Source organism: Polypterus senegalus, chromosome 1 (genome assembly GCF_016835505.1).
Source record: "Polypterus senegalus isolate Bchr_013 chromosome 1, ASM1683550v1, whole genome shotgun sequence".
Taxonomy (NCBI): domain Eukaryota; kingdom Metazoa; phylum Chordata; class Cladistia; order Polypteriformes; family Polypteridae; genus Polypterus; species Polypterus senegalus.
Window position 1 is genome coordinate 94,199,979 of NC_053154.1, and position 20,594 is coordinate 94,220,572.

Genomic DNA, 20,594 nt, shown 5'->3' on the forward strand with positions numbered 1-20,594 from the left:
AATGCACTTTTCTTCAGGGAAAGCAAAATATAATTTTTGAAATAATCTCTAAACTAAGTCTCCACAACATCAGTAACAACATATATAACACTGATCAGCCATAACATTAAAACCACTTGCCTAACACCGTATAGGTCCCGTTTCAAAACAGCTCTGACCCTTTGAGGAATGGACTCCACAAGACTTTTGAAGGCATCCTATGGTATCTGTCACCAAGACATTAGAAGATCTTTAAATCTTTAAAGTCCTTTAAGTTGTGAGGTGGGGCCTCCATAGATGGGGCTTGTTTTCCTAGCACATCAATGGTTGATTGGATTGAGATCTGGGGAATATGGAGGCCATGTCAACACTGTGAGCTCTAAGTCTTGTTCCTCAAACCATTCTTGAACAATTTTTGCAGTGTGGCCATCAAGGAATACCATTGCCAGAAAAGGGTGCATGTCATATGAAACAATTTTTAGGTTGTCAAAGTAACATCTACATGAGTGCCACAACCCAAGGTTTCCCAGCTGAACACTGAAAAGAGCATCACACTGCCTCCATCAGCTTGCCATCTTCCCATAGTGCATCCTGCTGGCATCTCTTTTACAGGTAAACAATGCACACACGCCTGACCGTCCACATGATCTAAAAGAAAATGTGATTTATCAGACCAGGACACCTTCTTTTATTGCTCCATGTTCCAATTTTGATGCTCACATGCCTATTATAGGCACTTCGATGGTTGGCAGGTGTCAGCATTCTCTCATTGCCAATATTAAGTTTTTCAGCAACTTGGGCTACAGTAGCTCTTCTGTGGGATCTCACCATACAGGCTAGCCTTCATTCACCACACTCATCAATGAGCCTTGGGTGCTCATGACCATGTCAACAGTTCACTGGTCTTTCAGTTCACTGGTTCCTTGGACCACTTTGGTAGGTACTAACCACTGCATACTGGGAATAGCCCACAAGACCTGCTGTTCAGGAAATGCTCTGATTCAGTTGTCTAACCATCACAATTTGGCCCTTATCAAAATCGTTCAGATCCTTATGTTTGCCTGTATTCCTGCTTTCAACATACAGTATCACCTTCAAGAACTGACTGTTCACTACCTGCCTAATATATCCCATCCCTTGAGAGGTGCCAATTTCATGAGATAATCAGTCCTATTCACTGCACTTGTCAGTGGTTTTAATGTTGTGGCTAATCAGTGTATTATGTATTACATACCAATGCAAAGAGCTGATGTTTGTAGAATCATTTTTCCACAAGTGTTAATTTTGTCCATTAGGGATAGCTTGCTTACCCTGTGACATTTTGGCCTGATTGTGAAATATTTAGAGGTTGCTCCATTCTGAACATTTTACAGTGGAACCTCTGTTCACGAACGTCTCGGTACATGTATAAATCGGTTTACAACCAAAAAGTTCGCCAAACTTTTGCCTCAGTTCACGACCACACACTCGGTATACGAACAAGCCAGTTTTCCTTTTGGTTTGTACGTTTTCAGTCTCTCCCTATGCATTTCCTGTACAGCGAGCAAGAGAGAGAGAGCGAGAGAGCACGACACACACGAGAGAGAGAGACAGACACACACACAGGCGTGCAAGAGACAGACACACACACACACAGACAGAGGCAGCGCGAGAGAGACACACACACACACACAGGCAGCGCGAGAGAGAGAGAGAGACGCACACACAGGCAGCGCGAGAGGGAGAGCTGGATGCATAAGATAGGAAGGCAGATAAAGATTGCACTGGGCTTGATTTTGCTTTTACTTCTGTTTACAGCAATCGGTTCGTAGTGTGCATTGTTGTAATGTTACTTTTCTTGGTGGTTTATTAAATTACAGATTTTTTCAAATGTTCATTTTTCCCTGTGCTTAAAACTCACTAAAAAAACGTGTTTTTAGTCAGCGGTTTGTTAGCACTATAGCGCAAACTATTGCAGTGTTAGTTTTCTCTGTTGTTCAAGGTTTTCTCAGTGTTATTCAGTCTTTCTGCATTTAGTTTACTATTATGCTGTGCATTCTATGGTTTAATTAACTATATTTGTGCTTAAAAACTTAAAATTATATATATATTTACATAGTTCGTATGGTCTAGAACGGATTAATTGTATTTACATACAATCCTATGGGGGAAATTGCTTCGGTTCACGACCAAATCAGTTTACGACCAGAGTTTTGGAACGAATTATGGCCGTGAACTGAGGTTCCACTGTATTTGTATTGTTACTACATACATACTCTTGTGTGTGGTTCTTAACTGGCTATGTGGTTAGTAAACAATAACAAGACTGAAACAGAGAACAGTTGGAATTTCCAAAACATTAAGAGCATTCTTGTTGGAGGCAGGAGTTTCTGTTTTATTTCAGGTTTATTAACAGTCTACACAGAAATTTTAAAAGTGTCTGTTAATGGCCATTGTCTAAATAATGTATCCAAAACTTCACAAGTGATAAACTGTTACACGTTCAACAGCCAACAACACAGGGCTTCATAAAGGAGCATTCATTAGAGCTGAACAAGCTCTAGGAACTGAAATGGTCTGAATTGCCTGCTGTCATCATGTCATGGAATTAATGCTGTCAAATGTCTTCTCATGTTTATTCGGTCAAACTGAAGGACCATCAACTGCACTGTTCAAGTGATTTCAGAAACAATGGCTATTAATAAATCAAGACGATGACCTGTTAAGAGAACTCAGTAATGTGCAAACTATAACCTTAAATGCTTAGCTACTTACCATATGCTCTTGAAGCCCAGCAGCTAAGGGACAATTATATAGAATTTCTGCATTTGTTTCTCTTGTTTGTCAGTGTGCACACAAAGGCAAGGACTGATTTCAAGCTCCAGGTCTGACATATCACAGCAGGTGGATGGGAAAATTCATGTAAGCATTGAAAATATTTCTTTTTAAGGCTCGGTTCAGTTTGACTACACACAAATCCAAGATAATTACAGATATTGCTAAGTTTGTCAGTCTTTTTTATGTCAGACAGTGGAATGAATCACAATTTGCAATCTGAGCTCGTCGCAACGATATCAAATATTTATCAGTTTTTAAAACTTACTCAAACTAGGCTGTTGCCGGAAATGCATATGCAGCATTTTCAAGGCACCTGTTTTTTTATGTCTGAACATTTGACAGGCTAAGCCCTTTTTGATGACAGAGCCACTGTTACCAGACATTCTTTAATGTCTTAAGCTGACAAATTAATCTGAACAGCTAAAGTTTTGAAATCTGGTAACAGAAAGAATGTCCTTATGGAAAAAGGTATAAAAAGGTCTCATTCATTTCTCAAGAAACCACAAGAACAGAAGAAATATGATCCAATTTTCAATTAATTTTGTGTGCTGTCTGCATACATGATGGTATTAAACAACACAGCTGAAAGAGGAATAAATTTAATTGAAATGTAATGCTACAACATACTGACAAAGGACAAGGAACAGAAACTGTTTTTTCTTCAAATGGTCTCAACCCATCTCAAGAATTTTGTAACTTCATCGAGACAGAGCTGATGTTGTAGAACTACAAGTGTGGGACAGTTGTTTGTTTTGTGGAAAAAACTTTCCTCCACCTTTAAAGAAGGCAGTCACAGAGACTAGGGGCCTCATGCATAATGCCGTGTGTAGAATTCACACTATAACATGGCAAAAGCACAAAAGCAGAAATGTGCTTATGCACAAAAAAAATCCAGATGCATAAATCTGTACGAATGCCAACTTCCATGTTCTTCCACTACATAAATCCCAGTCAGTGTGAAAAGTAATGCACGCGCAAGCGCCTGCTGTCCCGCCCCATCTCCTACCAGAGTTACGCCTCTTTGAATATGCAAATCAATATAAATAGCCCTTAAGCTCAGCGTTCTGTGAAAAGGCAATGGCAAAAGCATTGGGGGAAAATAGAAGAAGTTCAGCAAATACCAAGTGGAGGCAAGGAAAAACTTACTATTTGTTGGTTTAAACAGTGGTATAAACAACAAAAGGATGTTGATCGAGTGACATAGCGTGTCGAAGAAACTTGAAAGCTCAAGTTCACAAAGTCGCACATTGCCCGAAATAAAAAAGAAGCTGTCAGATATCAAAGTTGCCATGAAAAGACGAGTCATAGCCCACCGTCTGAATTTCATATGAAAGCTTATTAGGGTACAGAGAAAAAAAAATAGGCACACAGTGGGAAAAAACACGAAATGTCAACTTTAATCTCAAAATTAATCTCAAAATTTCCATCATAAACTTCATCTTAAAATCATTTAATTTACTAGTTTCTCAAATCCCATCGTAACTAAAGTAGCACGTTAAATGCTTTGTTTTGTATTTGATCTTCTATGTGCTCTATGTGTGTGAATCACTACATGCTTCCAGGCTTTCTCTTCCTCCGACAGGACACAGAATCCATTACATTCGTAATATTACAGCTCTCTGAATAATTAAAATACTGAGATGTATACTTGATATCATTTTCACATGGTGGCGCAGTGATTTTGCACGACGTTCGATGAAACAATTTATTGCAGCAGTACTGTCTCTTTCAAACGTACTAACCCCCAATTCCTGTCCATACTTTTCTTTCTCCAAATACTCAATCGCCACACAATCAGCTCTGTAATAGACTTTAAGCCATCTGTAAGCTTAGAACACCGATTCTTCAAAACTTTTAAGGAACATTGAAATATCTTCATAGTACATGTTTAATTATTCTATCCTTCCAGTGTCGCGCCAGTCCCAGCAAGCATACAGCGCAAGGCAGGAACAATCCATGAACGAAGCACCAGCTCCTCGATAGTGCAGCGACACCGTGTCCTCACATGTTTAATTATTAACAACATAGATTATTTGAATGAAGTTTTATCTGGGGTGGCACGGTGGTGCAGTGGTAGCGCTGCTGCCTCACAGTTAGGAGACATGGGTTCACTTCCCGAGTCCTCCCTGCGTGAAGTTTGCATGTTCTCCCCATGTCTGCATGAGTTTCCTTCTGGTGCTCCGGTTTCCTCCCACAGTCCAAAGACATGCAGGTTAGGTGCATTGGCGATTCTAAATTGTCCCTAGTATGTGCTTGGTGTGTGGGTGTGGGTGGGTGTGTGTGTGCCCTGCCTGGGGTTTGTTTCCTGCATTGTGCCCTGTGTTGGCTGGGATTGGCTCCAGCAGACCCCCGTGACCTGTAGTTAGGATATGGCGGGTTGGATAATGGATGGATGAATATAATAAACATATTTGGCTGTATTTCATCTTCAAAATGATATCATCATCATATGTAAATACAGGCTTCATAAAGTAGCTCAGGTTGTGCAATATTATAACTGTAGTGCAAGTCTACAGTGAGGTGATTGTACTAATAAGTACAAACAATTCTACAAGGAGCACTTGATGGACTGATTGAGTGCGTTTATAGTTCTTGGGATGAAACTGTTTCTGAACCGTGAAGTCCGTACAGGAAAGGTTTTAAAGCATGAGAGCCGTATGAGAGCAGTTCAAATAGGTAGCATGGCTGAGGCAGCGTGAGCTTGAGGCTGTGTACCGATAATTCTCTTTCTGATCAGCTGCTCCGAGTGGTACAGTGAGAGTAATATGGAAAAAGATGAAGGTGGCAACCCCTAACGGGAGCAGCTGAAAGAAGAAAAAGAAGGTGCAGTGAGAGTAACAATGCTAAAACAGCTATGATATTTGGAATAGTTTGGCCATTCCGTGGACCATTATATTGTTACAGGTTAATTACAATCAGATGCATTAAACTAATAAACAATATGCTGTTAATTTAAGTGTATTTATAAGGCTGAGTCAGGGATGTGGATTTAAAAATGAAAGGTAAACCATGCTGGAACAGTAGCACTGCTTTGGCACTGGGTGCCGCCACCAGTCTGCAAAACCAAGCGCAGAACTTGCGTACGTCAGGGTATGAGCTACCGTGGAAATGTGTATGGCTTTACGCCAAGTTTAGGTTTTATACAGCGTGATTTGAACGTGGTAGCAGGCTTACGCAACATTTTTGTGCATACGTACCGTTTATACATGAGGACTTAGATGAGAATTCAGTAATTTTCTTTATTTACACAATGATATGCACAAATGTCAAAAGTCCATGGAGTGAGCAATCAATTAAACAATTCATCCTCTTTTATACTTTACTATTACCATTACCTCATTTAATACATAGCATCATCTGACTCTAAATATGCAGAACTTTATTATCCCATACCCAATCAACTAACCCACTAGTATTTTCTGACTCATATCAACTCTGCCATTATTCTCAACACAGCTTCAATGAGAGGTGTGTTTTGTGTATTGTCCTATTTATCTTAGGTGTGTTTAGGCTTTCCCAGCTGTTTATCCTTGCTTTCTAGAGGGATTTTCATTACTCATTTACCTCATTCTAACCTTGGAAAATCAAGTTGGTGGTTTCTGTAAGATGAGGCAGCCCTCACATGCTTAAGCTTAAAGTTACATTTAGTTAACCCTTGAGTTACCTTCAGTTCTTTTCCTCCATCCATTCCATCCATTCTCTTCCGCTTATCCGAGGTCGGGTCGCGGGGGCAGCAGCTTAAGCAGAGAGGCCCAGACTTCCCTCTCCCGGCCACTTCTTCCAGCTCTTCCGGAGAATCCCAAAGGCGTTCCCAGGCCAGCCGGGAGACATAGTCCCTCCAGCGTGTCCTGGGTCTTCCCCGGGGCCTCCTCCCGGTTGGACGTGCCCGGAACACCTCACCAGGGAGGCGTCCAGGAGGCATCCTGATCAGATGCCCGAGCCACCTCATCTGACTCCTCTCGATGCGGAGGAGCAGCGGCTCTACTCTGAGCCCCTCCCGGATGACTGAGCTTCTCACCCTATCTTTAAGGGAAAGCCCAGACACCCTGCGGAGGAAACTCATTTCAGCCGCTTGTATTCGCGATCTCATTCTTTCGGTCACTACCCATAGCTCATGACCATAGGTGAGGGTAGGAAGGTAGATCGACTGGTAAATTGAGAGCTTTGCCTTACGGCTCAGCTCCTTTTCACCACGACAGACCTATGCAGAGCCCGCATCACTGCGGATGCCGCACCGATCCGCCTGTCGATCTCACGCTCCATTCTTCCCTCACTCGTGAACAAGACCCCGAGATACTTGAACTCCTCCACTTGGGGCAGGATCTCTCCCCCAACCCTGAGAGGGCACTCCACCCTTTTCCGGCTGAGGACCATGCTCTCGGATTTGGAGGTGCTGATTCTCATCCCAGCCGCTTCACACTCAGCTGCGAACCGATCCAGAGAGCTGAAGATCACGGCCTGATGAAGCAAACAGGACAACATCATCTGCAAAAAGCAGTGACCCAATCCTGAGTCCACCAAACCGGACCCCTTCAACACCCTGGCTGCGCCTAGAAATTCTGTCCATAAAAGTTATGAACAGAATGGTGACAAAGGGCAGCCCTGGCGGAGTCCAACTCTCACTGGAAGCGGGCTCGACTTACTGCGGCAATGCGGACCAAGCTCTGACACGGTTGTACAGAGACCGAACAGCTCTTATCAGGGGTCCGGTACCCCATACTCCCGAGCACCCCCACAGGATTCCCGAGGGACACGGTCGAATGCCTTTTCCAAGTCCACAAAACACATGTAGACCGGTCGGGCAAACTCCCATGCACCCTCCAGGACTCTGCTAAGGGTGAAGAGCTGGTCCACTGTTCCGCGACCAGGACGAAAACCACACTGTTCCTCCTGAATCCGAGGTTCACTATCCGGCGGACCCTCCTCTCCAGAACCCCGAATAGACTTTTCCAGGGAGGCTGAGGAGTGTGATCCCTCTATAGTTGGAACACACCCTCCGGTCCCCTTTTAAAGAGGGGACCACCACCCCGTCTGCCAATCCAGAGGCACTGTCCCGATGTCCATGCGATGTTGCAGAGGCGTGTCAACCAAGACAGTCCTACAACATCCAGAGCCTTAAGGAACTCCGGGTATCTCATCCACCCGGGGCCCTGCCACCAAGGAGTTTTTTGACCACCTCGGTGACTTCAGTCCCAGAGATGGGAGAGCCCACCTCAGAGTCCCCAGGCTCTGCTTCCTCATTGGAAGGCATGTTAGTGGGATTGAGGAGGTCTTCGAAGTACTCCTCCCACCGACCCATAACGTCCCGAATTGAGGTCAGCAGCGCTCTATCCCCACCATATACGGTGTTGACACTGCACTGCTTCCCCCTCCTGAGGCCGGACGGTGGACCAGAATCTCCTCGAAGCCGTCCAAAGTCGTTCTCCATGGCCTCTCCAAACTCCTCCCATGCCCGAGTTTTGCCTCAGCAACAACCGGCCGTTCGCTTGGCCTGCGGTACCTATCAGCTGCCTCCAGAGACCCACAGGACAAAAAGTCCTATAGGACTCCTTCTTCAGCTTGACGGCATCCCTCACGCGGTGTCCACCAACGGGTTGGGATTGCCGCCACGACAGGCACCGACCACCTTGCGGCCACAGCTCCGGTCAGCCGCCTCAACAATAGAGGCACGGAACATGGCCCATTCGACTCAATGTCCCCACCTCCCTCGGGGCGTGGTTGAAGTTCTGCGGAGGTGGGAGTTGAAGCTACTTCTGACAGGAGACTCTGCCAGCCGTTCCCAGCAGACCCTCACAACACGTTTGGGCCTACCAGGTCTGACTGGCATCTTCCCCCACCATCGAAGCCAACTCACCACCAGGTGGTGATCAGTTGACAGCTCCGCCCCTCTCTTCACCCGACACGACCACAAAGTCGATCATCGACCTGAGGCCTAGGGTGTCCTGGTGCCAAGTGCACATATGAACACCCTTATGCTTGAACATGGTGTTCGTTATGGACAATCCGTGACGAGCACAGAAGTCCAATAACAAAACACCGCTCGGGTTCAGATCGGGGCCATTCCTCCCAATCACGCCCTTCCAGGTCTCACTGTCATTGCCCACGTGAGCATTGAAGTCTCCCAGCAAAACGAGGGAATCCCAGAAGGTATGCCCTCTAGCAACCCTCCAGAGACTCCAAAAGGGTGGATACTCCAAACTGCTGTTGGCATACGCACAAACAACAGTCAGGACCCTTCCCCACCCGGCGGAGGGAGGCCACCCTCTCGCCCACGGGGTAAACCCCAATGCACAGGCTCCAGTGGGGGCAATAAGTATGCCCACACCTGCTCGGCCCTCACGGGGCAACTCCAGAGTGTTAGAGAGTCCAGCCCCTCTCAAGGAGATTGGTTCCAGAGTCCAAGCTGTGCGTCGAGGTGAGTCCGACTATATCTAGCGGAACCTCTCGACCTCGCGCACTAGCTCAGGCTTCTTCCCCTTCAGAGAGGTGACATTCCACGTCCCAAGAGCCAGTTTCTGTAGCCGAGGATCAGACCGCCAAGGTCCCGCCGCCACCACCCAACTCACATTGCACCCAACCTCCTTGGCCCCTCCCATAGGTGGTGAACCCATGGGGAGGAGGACCCACGTTACCTCTTCGGGCTGTGCCCGGCCGAGCCCCATGGGTGCAGGCCCGGCCACCAGGCGCTCGCCATCGAGCCCCACCTCCAGGCCTGGCTCCAGAGGGGGCCCCGGTGACCAGCGTCGGGCAAGGGAAAACGTTGTCCAAGTTTTATTTTCATTGGAGGTTTATTGAACCGCTCTTTGTCTCATCCCTCACCTAGGACCAGTTTGCCTTGGTGGCCCTACCAGGGGCATAAAGCCCCGGACAACATAGCTCCTAGGATCATTGGGACACGCAAACCCCTCCACCACGATAAGGTGACGGTTCAAGAATTCAGTAATTTTCTTTATTTACACAATGATATGCACAAATGTCAAAAGTCCATGGAGTGAGCAATCAATTAAACAATTCATCCTCTTTTATACTTTACTATTACCATTACCTCATTTAATACATAGCATCATCTGACTCTAAATATGCAGAACTTTATTATCCCATACCCAATCAACTAACCCACTAGTATTTTCTGACTCATCAACTCTGCCATTATTCTCAACACAGCTTCAATGAGAGGTGTGTTTTGTGTATTGTCCTATTTATCTTAGGTGTGTTTAGGCTTTCCCAGCTGTTTATCCTTGCTTTCTAGAGGGATTTTCATTACTCATTTACCTCATTCTAACCTTGGAAAATCAAGTTGGTGGTTTCTGTAAGATGAGGCAGCCCTCACATGCTTAAGCTTAAAGTTACATTTAGTTAACCCTTGAGTTACCTTCAGTTCTTTTCCTTATGTTTAATAATTCATAGATAAAATAGACAGAATAGCAGATAGAATAGCATTACAGTAATCAAAATGTGAAGTGACTATGACATTAACCATTCAGTACTATGTTGTGTAAGAACAGAACGAAGTCTAGAAATGTTTTGCAGATGGAAGAATGCAGTCCAAGAAACAGGCTCTTAACTTGGGAAGAGATGTTTGTGATAGTGTTGTTAATTAAAATGGAAGAACTGTTAACCTTAGCAAGTATAGATCTAGAATCAATGAGGAGTGCTTCAGTTTACTGCTATTTAATTGGAGAATACTGAGTCCTTATAACTAATATATGTGTAGTCAGTATAACAGTGAAATTTAATGCCATGGTGTCAAAAGATATTGCCTATTGGGAAGATGTAGATGAGAAAAATAATTGGCCCCAAAATAAAGCCCTGTGTAACTCCCTGAGTAACTACTGCATTCTCTGACTTAAAGTCTTTCGCTTGAACACACTGCCTCCTATCAGTGAAGAAGTAAGAAAACGATTGATGTACAAGGCCACAGACTCCAAAACTAGCAAGATGTTTCAAAAGTATTTGATGGGATATGGTGTCAAATGTGGAACTGAGATCAAGAACTACAAGCATTGATAAGAGTCCAATGTCAGCTGTCCGAAGAAGATCATTTGTAATTTTGACCAGAGCAGTTTCAATGTTGTGTTTAGGATGAAAGCCAGATTGTAACTATTTGAACAGACCTCTACTTAAGAGAAAATGTGAATATTCAAAGTAAGCTCTATCTTCTGAGCATAAAAAGGTTCTGTCTTATTGTTTTTGATAGATGGGGCTGAATTTGGGAGGCAACTCTATTTTTGAGAAAAATAGAAGATTTGAAATAGGTGGATAACTATTAAGGGTATCAGAGTCTAAGCCAAGTTTTTTTTTCTTTTAGAATTCATGATAAAGAATAAAACTAGCCTTGTGGAGAGCTTGAATCTCATAATATATGTTTTTATTATATTTGGGCAGAATAATATAAATTAGTTGGTGCAGCTGCTTTACACCTCCCACCTCTAGTGATGTTGGTTTGGCTCTTTGCTATGTGTAAGGAGTTTTAAACTTATGGGTTTCTCACACATCCCAAGATGTGTGTTTTTGCTTAACTTGAAACGTGTGATTGTATACATTTGTGTACCTTTCAATGCACTGGCCTCATAAATTAGGTTGTTTCCTGCTTTTACCCAGTTCAGTCTTCTTGAGATAAGGTCCAGTTCCTTGCAACCATGTTATGAGTAAAGTATAATGAGAAAACTGCTATACTATTCTTATTTTTCTTTTACGAAACTTAACAGAGTTAAGAATGGGTCCATCATTTTACTCTTTAGCTGGTTGCCTTTTTGATTGTATACTGTGGTGGTTAGTAAAATACTCAAACAAATCAGTAACCATGTTCTGCACAAGCAGCAAGTAGACTGCTATCCCATACTGCACCAACCCACCACCCTTCCCCACCACAGCTCAAGTCAAACAAAAAAGTTCTCCCAGCTCAAGTCTTGGTGTGTGGTGCCTGGAGTTGTATTGGGTAAATAATTTATTGTTATTTGGAAAACATGCATTTCATGTGTATTCTGTGTCTACAACGATCTGAGTAAATGTAGGATGACAGGAAAAGTGAGGCAAGAAATGTTTCACACAAAGCTAAAACTGAAACTTTTTACATGTTATAGTGCTAATGACATGAATTTTGACATGAAATGTATAATGTGTGAAGACTTAAGTCCAAATATCAAATAAACACTTTCACAAAAGGTACAAGTATAACAAAACAAGTGCGGTTTTGTTCAAGAATATAACCGAAGAAAAAGAAATCGGGTTAGGGTACAATGCTGACACAACTGCTTGGGTGGTGAAGCAGCAAGAAATGCTGACTCATAATCAAGAGGTTGCAGGTTCAATTCCGGGCCCTTCCTCGTTTTTTCCATTTTCAGTAGTGAGCTGCTCTCTTATTGTTACTATGATAGAATAAAAACATACATTTGATTTGAGTCTGTAACAGCTGGTGTAAATTTATGGTACTTGTAAAGGATAGCATTTTTTTTTATTATTCAGTTTTTTTCTCTCAATCATGTTTACGCTCCCCCTGATCTGATGCTGTTGTTTTCAAATAAAGACGTGCTATAACGGAGGTGAACTCAGATGACGATGAGGGTTCTACATTGGAGAAAGACAACAGAAGTCCTCCCCACGAGAAACATTCAGTTACACATAAGAACAACACAGTTGCACCAGATGTAAAGGTGAAAGATGACACTGTTTGGATGCAGCAACAGGTTGGCTGTCATCCTGCCAGTGAATCTACCACACACATGTCCTTCAACAAAACAGCAGGGCCTACAGAGTTTGCCAAGATATCGTGCAAAGTTCTGTTTGCGATTATGTTTTTTGATGGTCTTTATATGAAAAACATTTATATGTTACTTACATAAAAGCCACATTGAATGTTGTTTACATATATTTATTTACTTATCTTCCTACAGCATAAAGTCAAAGTAGACTGCAGTGGTTGAGTTTGATCAACATAGGCATGCTGACAAAATACATGTGCAATGCCAATCCTTATTCAGGAACAGATCAGTTATGTAAAGTACAATGGCAGCTTCCACCTGCAGCTGGAGAGGTGCAAAGGAATTTAAGGTGACCTGGAATTATGACTTTTTTCCTAGGCTTTAAGGATTCTAGTGTTAAATGTAATTATGCCGCTGGACTTGTTCAGATTAAGCTGTTTGCTTTTTTTCTTAATAAACTTCAATATCTTATTTCTAGTCGATCTGTTGGTCAGTACGTTTTTCAAATGTATAGTAAATTTAGCATATTGCATGTCATTTGTCTGGTAAAGGGAAAAATGTGATGCAGTGGTTAGTGCTGCTGCTGATCCGGTGTCCTGCGTCTAAATTATGAGACCACTTGCTCTCTCAATGGTTCAGCCTTGGAAGATTTCAGACTTCCTTTAACACCCTAAAGACATGCTAACTTGATTTGCAGTTCTAGATTGGCTCAGTGTAAGTGTTGACATGTATATGAGTGGATTCTGTGCTGCTTGTCTAGGGATGGTTTCTGTTTTGCACATGAGACTGCTGATGTAAGGTCTGGCCAACCTACCCGATTACCCTGAATTAGATCATGTAGGGAAACTGGTGAACTTGCCATTAGGACAATATATATATTTTAAAACACATCAGGTCTTAATGGGAAAAAAATCATGCTGGAAATCTATACTGATATGGACAGGGTAATGTGTTAGGAACAAATGGATGCCACATCGTTTGATGGTAATGAAAATTATCAACCTACAAAAGGCTGAATTCAAAGTGAAAAAATGATGCAGCAGGCTAGTCCATTTTTCCGAAATTTCATTTCAGCAACTCAAAATCAAGCAAATTGTATAGCCTCACGTGCTTGTATGCATTCCTGACAATGTCGGGGCATGCTCCTAATGAGACGATGGATGGTGTCCTAGGGGATCTCCGCTCGGATTTGGAGCAGGGCATCACTGAGCTCCTGGACAGTCTGAGGTGCAACCTGGTGGCGTCAGATGGACCGAAACATAATGTTCCAGAGGTGTTCTATTGAATTTAAGGCAGGCGAGCATGGTGGCCATTCAATGGTATCAATTCCTTCATCCTCCAGGAACTGGCTACATACTCTCTGAGGATACTGATACTAAGGACGGGCATTGTCGTGTACCAGGAGGAACCCAGAACATACTGCACCAGCCTTGGGTCTGACAATGGGTCCAAGGAATTCATCCTGATACCTAATGGCAGTCAAGGTGTCGTTATCTAGCCAGTAGAGGTCTGTGTGTCCCTCCATGGATATGCTTCCCCAGACCATCGCTGACCCATCACCAAACTGGTCATGCTGAACGATGTTACAGGCAGCATAATGTTTTCCGCAGCTTCTCCACACCCTTTCACGTCTGTCACATGTGCTCAGGGTGAACCTGCCCTCATCTGTGAAAAGCACAGGGCGCCAGTGGTGGACCTGCCAATTCTGGTATTCTATGGCAAATGCCAATCGAGCTCCAAGGTGCCAGGCAGTGAGTACAAGGCACACTAGAGGATGTCGGGCCCTCAGACAACCCTCATGAAGTCTGTTTCTGATTGTTTGGTAAGAGACATTCACACCAGTGTCCTGCTGGAGGTCATTTTGTGGGGCTCTGGCAGTGCTCATCGTGTTCCTCTTGTACAAAGGAGCAGATATTGGTCCTGCTGCTGGGTTAAGGACCTTGTACGGCCCTGTCCAGCTCTCTTAGAGTAACTGTCTGTCTCCTGGAATCTCTTCCATGCCCCTGAGACTGTGCTGGGAGACACAACAAACCTTCTGGCAATTTCACGCATTGATGTGCTATCCTGGAGAAGTTGGACTACCTGTGCAATCTCTGTAGTGTCCAGGTATCACCTCATGCTACCAGTAGTGACAGTGACCATAGCCAAATGCAAAACTAGTGAAAAAACAGTCAGAAAAGATGAGGAGGGAAAAATGTCAGTGGCCTTCACCTGTTAAGCCATTCCTGTTTTGGGGGTCATCTCACTGTTACCCCTCTAGTGCACTTGTTGTTAATTTTGTTAACACCAATGCAGCTGAAACTGATTAACAACCCCGTCTGCTACTTAACTGACCAGATCAATGTCCCAGAAGTTTCACTGACTTGATGCTATACTCGGATTAAAAAGTGTTCCTTGAGCAGTGTATATATATATATATATTGTCACACACATGCACATGGGAGGTAGCTAAAGGCTCTAAGAAAGAGTAATTACATACCAGACCAGGGGGTGGCAGAGTGCACTGTCCTTTTTTCTCACTTACCTGCAGACCGTTCGCAGGAAATTCCGCATGGCCCTGATGACATCACTTCTGGTTCTGGCCCATCTGATTATGTCACTTCCAGTCCCAAACCCATGGAGGATGATCCTTTCGGATCTGGCCCCTGTTGACATCATATCCTGTTTTGGCCTTCAAAACCACAGTTTAACAAACAGTCGATCAGTTCTGTTTTGGACTGTTCTGAGCACATCGGTGCTAGCAATTTACCCTTTTGCAACCAGGAAATATTATACGGGTAGCTACCCCACACCTTTTTTAAGACTCTTGTGTCTGGATTTTGTGACCATATATATTCATATATATATACAGTGACCACTGTATATATGTATATATATAGTGACCATATATATATATATACAGTGACGCAGCCGCCCTTCAGAAACACCCTTTGTAAACAGTGTTTCAATGGGAAATAAACACACTCTTCAGCTCCTCTTTGTGAGAAGACATGCTGTGGAGGAGTGTGTTGCATGGAGCTTCGAACAATTAAAAGACTGAATAGTAGCCATCCCGCATTTTCATTCTCCTGTCTCTCTTCCCCCAGTTTCCTTCTGCTCCGGCCACTACTTCCAGGCTGCTGTACACCTTTAATGAACAAGACTTTGTGTTATTTTGAGCAGGAATTGGGGCTGATGCTTAAAGTTTGACAGCTATACCTTGCAAGGCCGGATATTGGCTCTGAAACAGACTCGTGTTTGTATCTGCCTGAACAGCAGTAAAGTTCTTACTCCTTAGAAAATCTCCGGTACTCTCCTGTGCAACTTTGTGACCCAAGCTTGACAATATATATATATATATATATATATATATATATATATATATATATATATATATATATATATATATTCGCCAGACCCAGCCGGGACGCCTGGAAGGACCAGGAGGTGGCATGTACGTCCTCCGGGCCACGAGAGGGCAACTGCTCTGGATCGGGAGAGGACCACGGGAGTGGAGCAAGGAGGCTCAAGCCCATTGGGGCCCGTGGCCACTGACAGGGGGTGCCCTGAGTCTCAGAGGGCCGGGAAACATCTACTTCCACCACACCCGGGAACATGGAGGATGATCCTTCCAGGGATGCCTGGAGTACTTCCGAGTGCTCTCCTGACAATTCCGTCACACCAGGAAGTGTCATCAGATGGAGTGCCTGGAGCACATCCGGGTAGGAATAAAAGGACCCACCTTCCTACAGTCTAGGAGCTAGAGTCGGGAGTGGGAGCAGGACGAGGATCCCATGGAGAAACGAAAAGCGGCCCAAGGACAGAGAGAGAGAAGCCCAGAGTAGTGGTGATTAGTGCTAAGTGCTAGTGATATATATCAGATTTCATCCAGAAAGAAGTACAGAAGCACAATATACATTTGCCAAATTGGTGGCAAAGAGCTTCACCTCTTCATGGCAGGCTGCCGTGAAATTTTAGATAAAGAACCCAAGTATATGAAAGGGCCCAGTGGTCACTTATTCCATAATCTCTACTTAAGAGAAAATGTGAATAACCAAACTAAGCCCTATCTCCTGAGCATAATGAGGTTCTGTCTTGATAATTCTCTTTTATGATTTCTAGTGAATCATCCTTGTCTCCAGACTGCTTTTGTTTGAATTCTGCTGAATATGCGTTATGCCTGGTCTCCTTAGCTATAACATTATAGACAATGATTACACGGCTATGAACAAGAGAGAAAAAATGGAAATGCAGAGCAGAGGCTCTCACTATTCAGAAGCAAAGGCTGAGCCTCTGTGCCAGGGGTATATGCTGTGCTTTAAAACAAATTAATTAGAGAATAATACTCATTCAGCACTGCATCCAGACACATTCCTACCACCAAAAGCACAAGCTCAGCAAGACAATGATTTGCTGTAATAAAACCTCAGCAAATCGAGTATCTTTATGCAGAGGGCCAGACAATCCCATTTGAGCTGATGCAGAAGAATCACAAAGTAAACACTCCAGTAATCTAAATGAATTTTTATCATATTGTTGCTCAGTTTTTATTAGGTTAATTTTAATGGGATGTACATAATTAATACATTTCAAATTTCAAGGAAATCCCAGATGAAGTAGCATTTTATTAATAATAAAAATGTATCTGAATTTTAAAAATATACAAAATTTTAGTTAAATGCTTCTAAACAATATTATCCTATTACCAACTATAGTGATATTGATGTTGTTACAAGTTAGACAACTTTAAAAATGTATTATTTGTCTAATATTTTTTCTGGGAATCTCCTTTATTGTATTAGGGGTTTTCAGAGTTCATGTCTGGATGTATTTGTGTTTATAGGTACCTTCTAGAATTAATTAATACTTTGTGTGTGTGACTTTAGTGAGAATTTTGGACTTGAAAACATGAGCAAACCCTTTTAATAACAATTTTTCGTTTGGTATCTATTGTTCTGACTTTCTGGTTCTCGACTTTATTTCTGGTTTTAGACTTTAATTCATTTCCCCGATTTATTTCAAATTCCCAATACTGTACTGTCAGGAAATATAGCTGTTGTCAAGACAAAGAAAGCTAAAAAGCTAAAAGCTCCAAAACATTCTACTGAATCATTATGGATTACAGCAATACAGCAGAGATTAAAAAGAGAACAGCACATGGCTGTACAAACCCCTTAAGAGGCTTTAAACAAGGAAAAAACATCTACACAGTTTGTTTTGCTCTCCTGACATTATGGGTGAGCTACAGTGTACTGGGGATGATACCGTGTTAATCTGGTCTTAATATGTATTTACAGTAACAAGACTATCTTTTGGGTTTAGTGCTGCTGCAGTGTAACCCAAGTAGCAGGTCAAGACTAAGAGGAGAACAAATAACATACTAACTTAGACCACCTCTTTTAATAAACTTAGTATATGGGGTATTGTTACAAAATGAATTCCACATGCATCAGACAGACTATTTTGGACAAGTAAAAGCACAACTATGCAATTAAAAAATGTATATTTTTTAAGTGAACTATGACACTGAATTAAATATATATTGCTCAAAAAAACTAAAGGAACAGTTTTTAATCAGAGTATAGCATCAAATCAGTGAAAGTCAGTTAAGTAGCAGACGGGGTTGTTAATCAGTTTCAGCTGCATTGGTGTTAACAAAATTAACAACAGGTGCATTAAGGGGGCAACAACGAGACAACCCCCAAAACAGAAATGGTTTAAAAGATAGAGGCTACTGACATTTTTTCCTCCTCATCTTTTCTGATTGTTTTTTCATTAGTTTTGCATTTGGCTATAGTTAGTGTCACTAATGGTAGCATGAGGCGATACCTCGACCCTACAGAGGTGGCACAGGTAGTCCAACTTCTCCAGGATGGCACATCAATACGTGCCATTGCCAGAAGGTTTGCTGTGTCTCCCAGCACAGTCTCAAGGGCATGGAGGAGATTCTAGGAGACAAGCAGTTACTCTAGGAGAGCTGGACAGGGCCGTAGAAGGTCCTTAACCCATCAGCAGGACTGGTATCTGCTCCGTTGTGCAAAGAGGAACAGGATGAGCACTACCAGAGCCCTACAAAATGTGGTGAGAGTAAGCAGGCAGTTTCTGGAGGATGAAGGAAATGATACCATTGACTGGCCCCCACGCTCACCTGACCTAAATCCAATAGAACACCTCTGGGACATTATGTTTCTATCCATCCGACACCGCCAAGATGCACCTCAGACTATCCAGGAGCTCAGTGATGCCGTGGTCCAGACCTGGGAGGAGATCCCCCAGGACACTATCCGTCGTCAGGCATGCATAAAAGCACGTGGGGGGCCATACAAACTATTGAGTCAGATTTTGAGTTGCTTAAATGAAATTTCAGCAAAATGAACTAGCCTGTCGCATTATATTTTCACTTTGATTTTTGGGGTGTCTTTGAATTCAGCTCTGTGTAGGTTGATAATTTTCATTTCTATTTAACCATGTGGCATCCTTTTGTTCCTAACACATTACCCAGTCCAAATCAATTGGCGATTCCATAGTGTGGAATGTTAGAATTCCAAACTATGTTAAACCAGCAGTTAATGTTAAATGCCTCACAGGGGCCAAGGTTTCTGACATAGAGGCTGCATTGGACTGTGCTGCCGACGATGAAGTATCTACCTTATTGCTGCATGTCGGCACTAATGATATTTATTTACAGCAATCTGAGTTATTAAATAGGAACTTCATCTCTCTATGCACCAAAGCTAAAAGAAAATGTCAGAATTTAGTTGTATCTGGCCCTTAACAAGATTATATAGAAGGGATGTGATTTATAGCAGATTGCAGTCCCTTCACTGCTGGCTAGAAACCTGGTGTGCAAATAAAAGCATAGTGTTTATGAACAATTGCGATGATGTTTGGGAAAGGCCTGGATTTTTCAAAAGAGATGGTCTTCATCCTAACTGGAAGGGATCTTATGTATTATCCCAAAATATGGCAGCAAAACTCCCTGGTTGACTGATTAGAGCACCATCCATGCCGCCGTCATGTGATCTTAAATCACAGGCTGTTGTTTATCCCATCTGTTACTATCCTGAAGCTGTTACCCATAATCCCTGTTATGGGGCATCTAGTAAATTTAGTCTTGATGCAAACCTTAAATTACTTGATAAACCAAAAAATAAGGTGTATAATTAGACAAAGGGATAAAACCAGACCCTCTACCATGGGCACCTGTAACAGAAATTTACTTCAAATTAAAACAAAAAATATATCACCAGTTCAGAAAAAAGCATGCAGTTTTAAATGCTGCTTATTTAACATTCGCTCTCTGGTCAGTAAAGCAGTTTTAGTAAATGATATTATATTAAGTACAAAATCTGATCTGGGTCTTCTGAAACTTGGCTTAGTAAATGTGACACTGTTCCCCTAGCTGAGGCGTCACCAGATGGATACTTGTTCCTTCATAAGTCTAGCGATTCTGGTCGAGGAGGTGGCCTTGGAATAATTCATTGTAACAAAATGCAAATCACATCTAAAAATTTAGGCGACTTTACATCCTTTGAGGCATTCATTTTAAATATTAAATATAAAAACAGATTCCAACACAATTGTAGTGCTAGTCTACAGACCACCAGAGCCATATTCATTGTTCATGACTAAATTTAGATAGATAGATAGATAGATACTTTATTAATCCCAAGGGGAAATTCACAGCAACCTTGTATCTGATTTGGCTATAAATTATAATCATGTAGAATTGATGGGGGATTTTAATGTACACATTCCACACATGTGGAAACTGACAATTGCAAATGTTAGCAAATGTTTTACTTATTTGTTAAATTCAGTAGGATTTTGTCAGATTGTCAAAGGTTCAACTCATAATCATAACCACACATTAGATTTAATTATAACTTACAAAGTTGAAATTCAAAATTTAAATATTACTCCATTAAATGAAGTTATTTCCGATCACTACTTAATTACATTAGATTTAGTCCTGCCCTTGTCAATACACTCACAGATTAAAACAAAGACAATGCGACATCTAGATTGTAATTCTGCTTCAGAATTTATAGATACTTTGAGTAAGTCAAGTGTAATTGTGGAAAACCATTTAGATCAGTTAACATCAAATGAAAACAT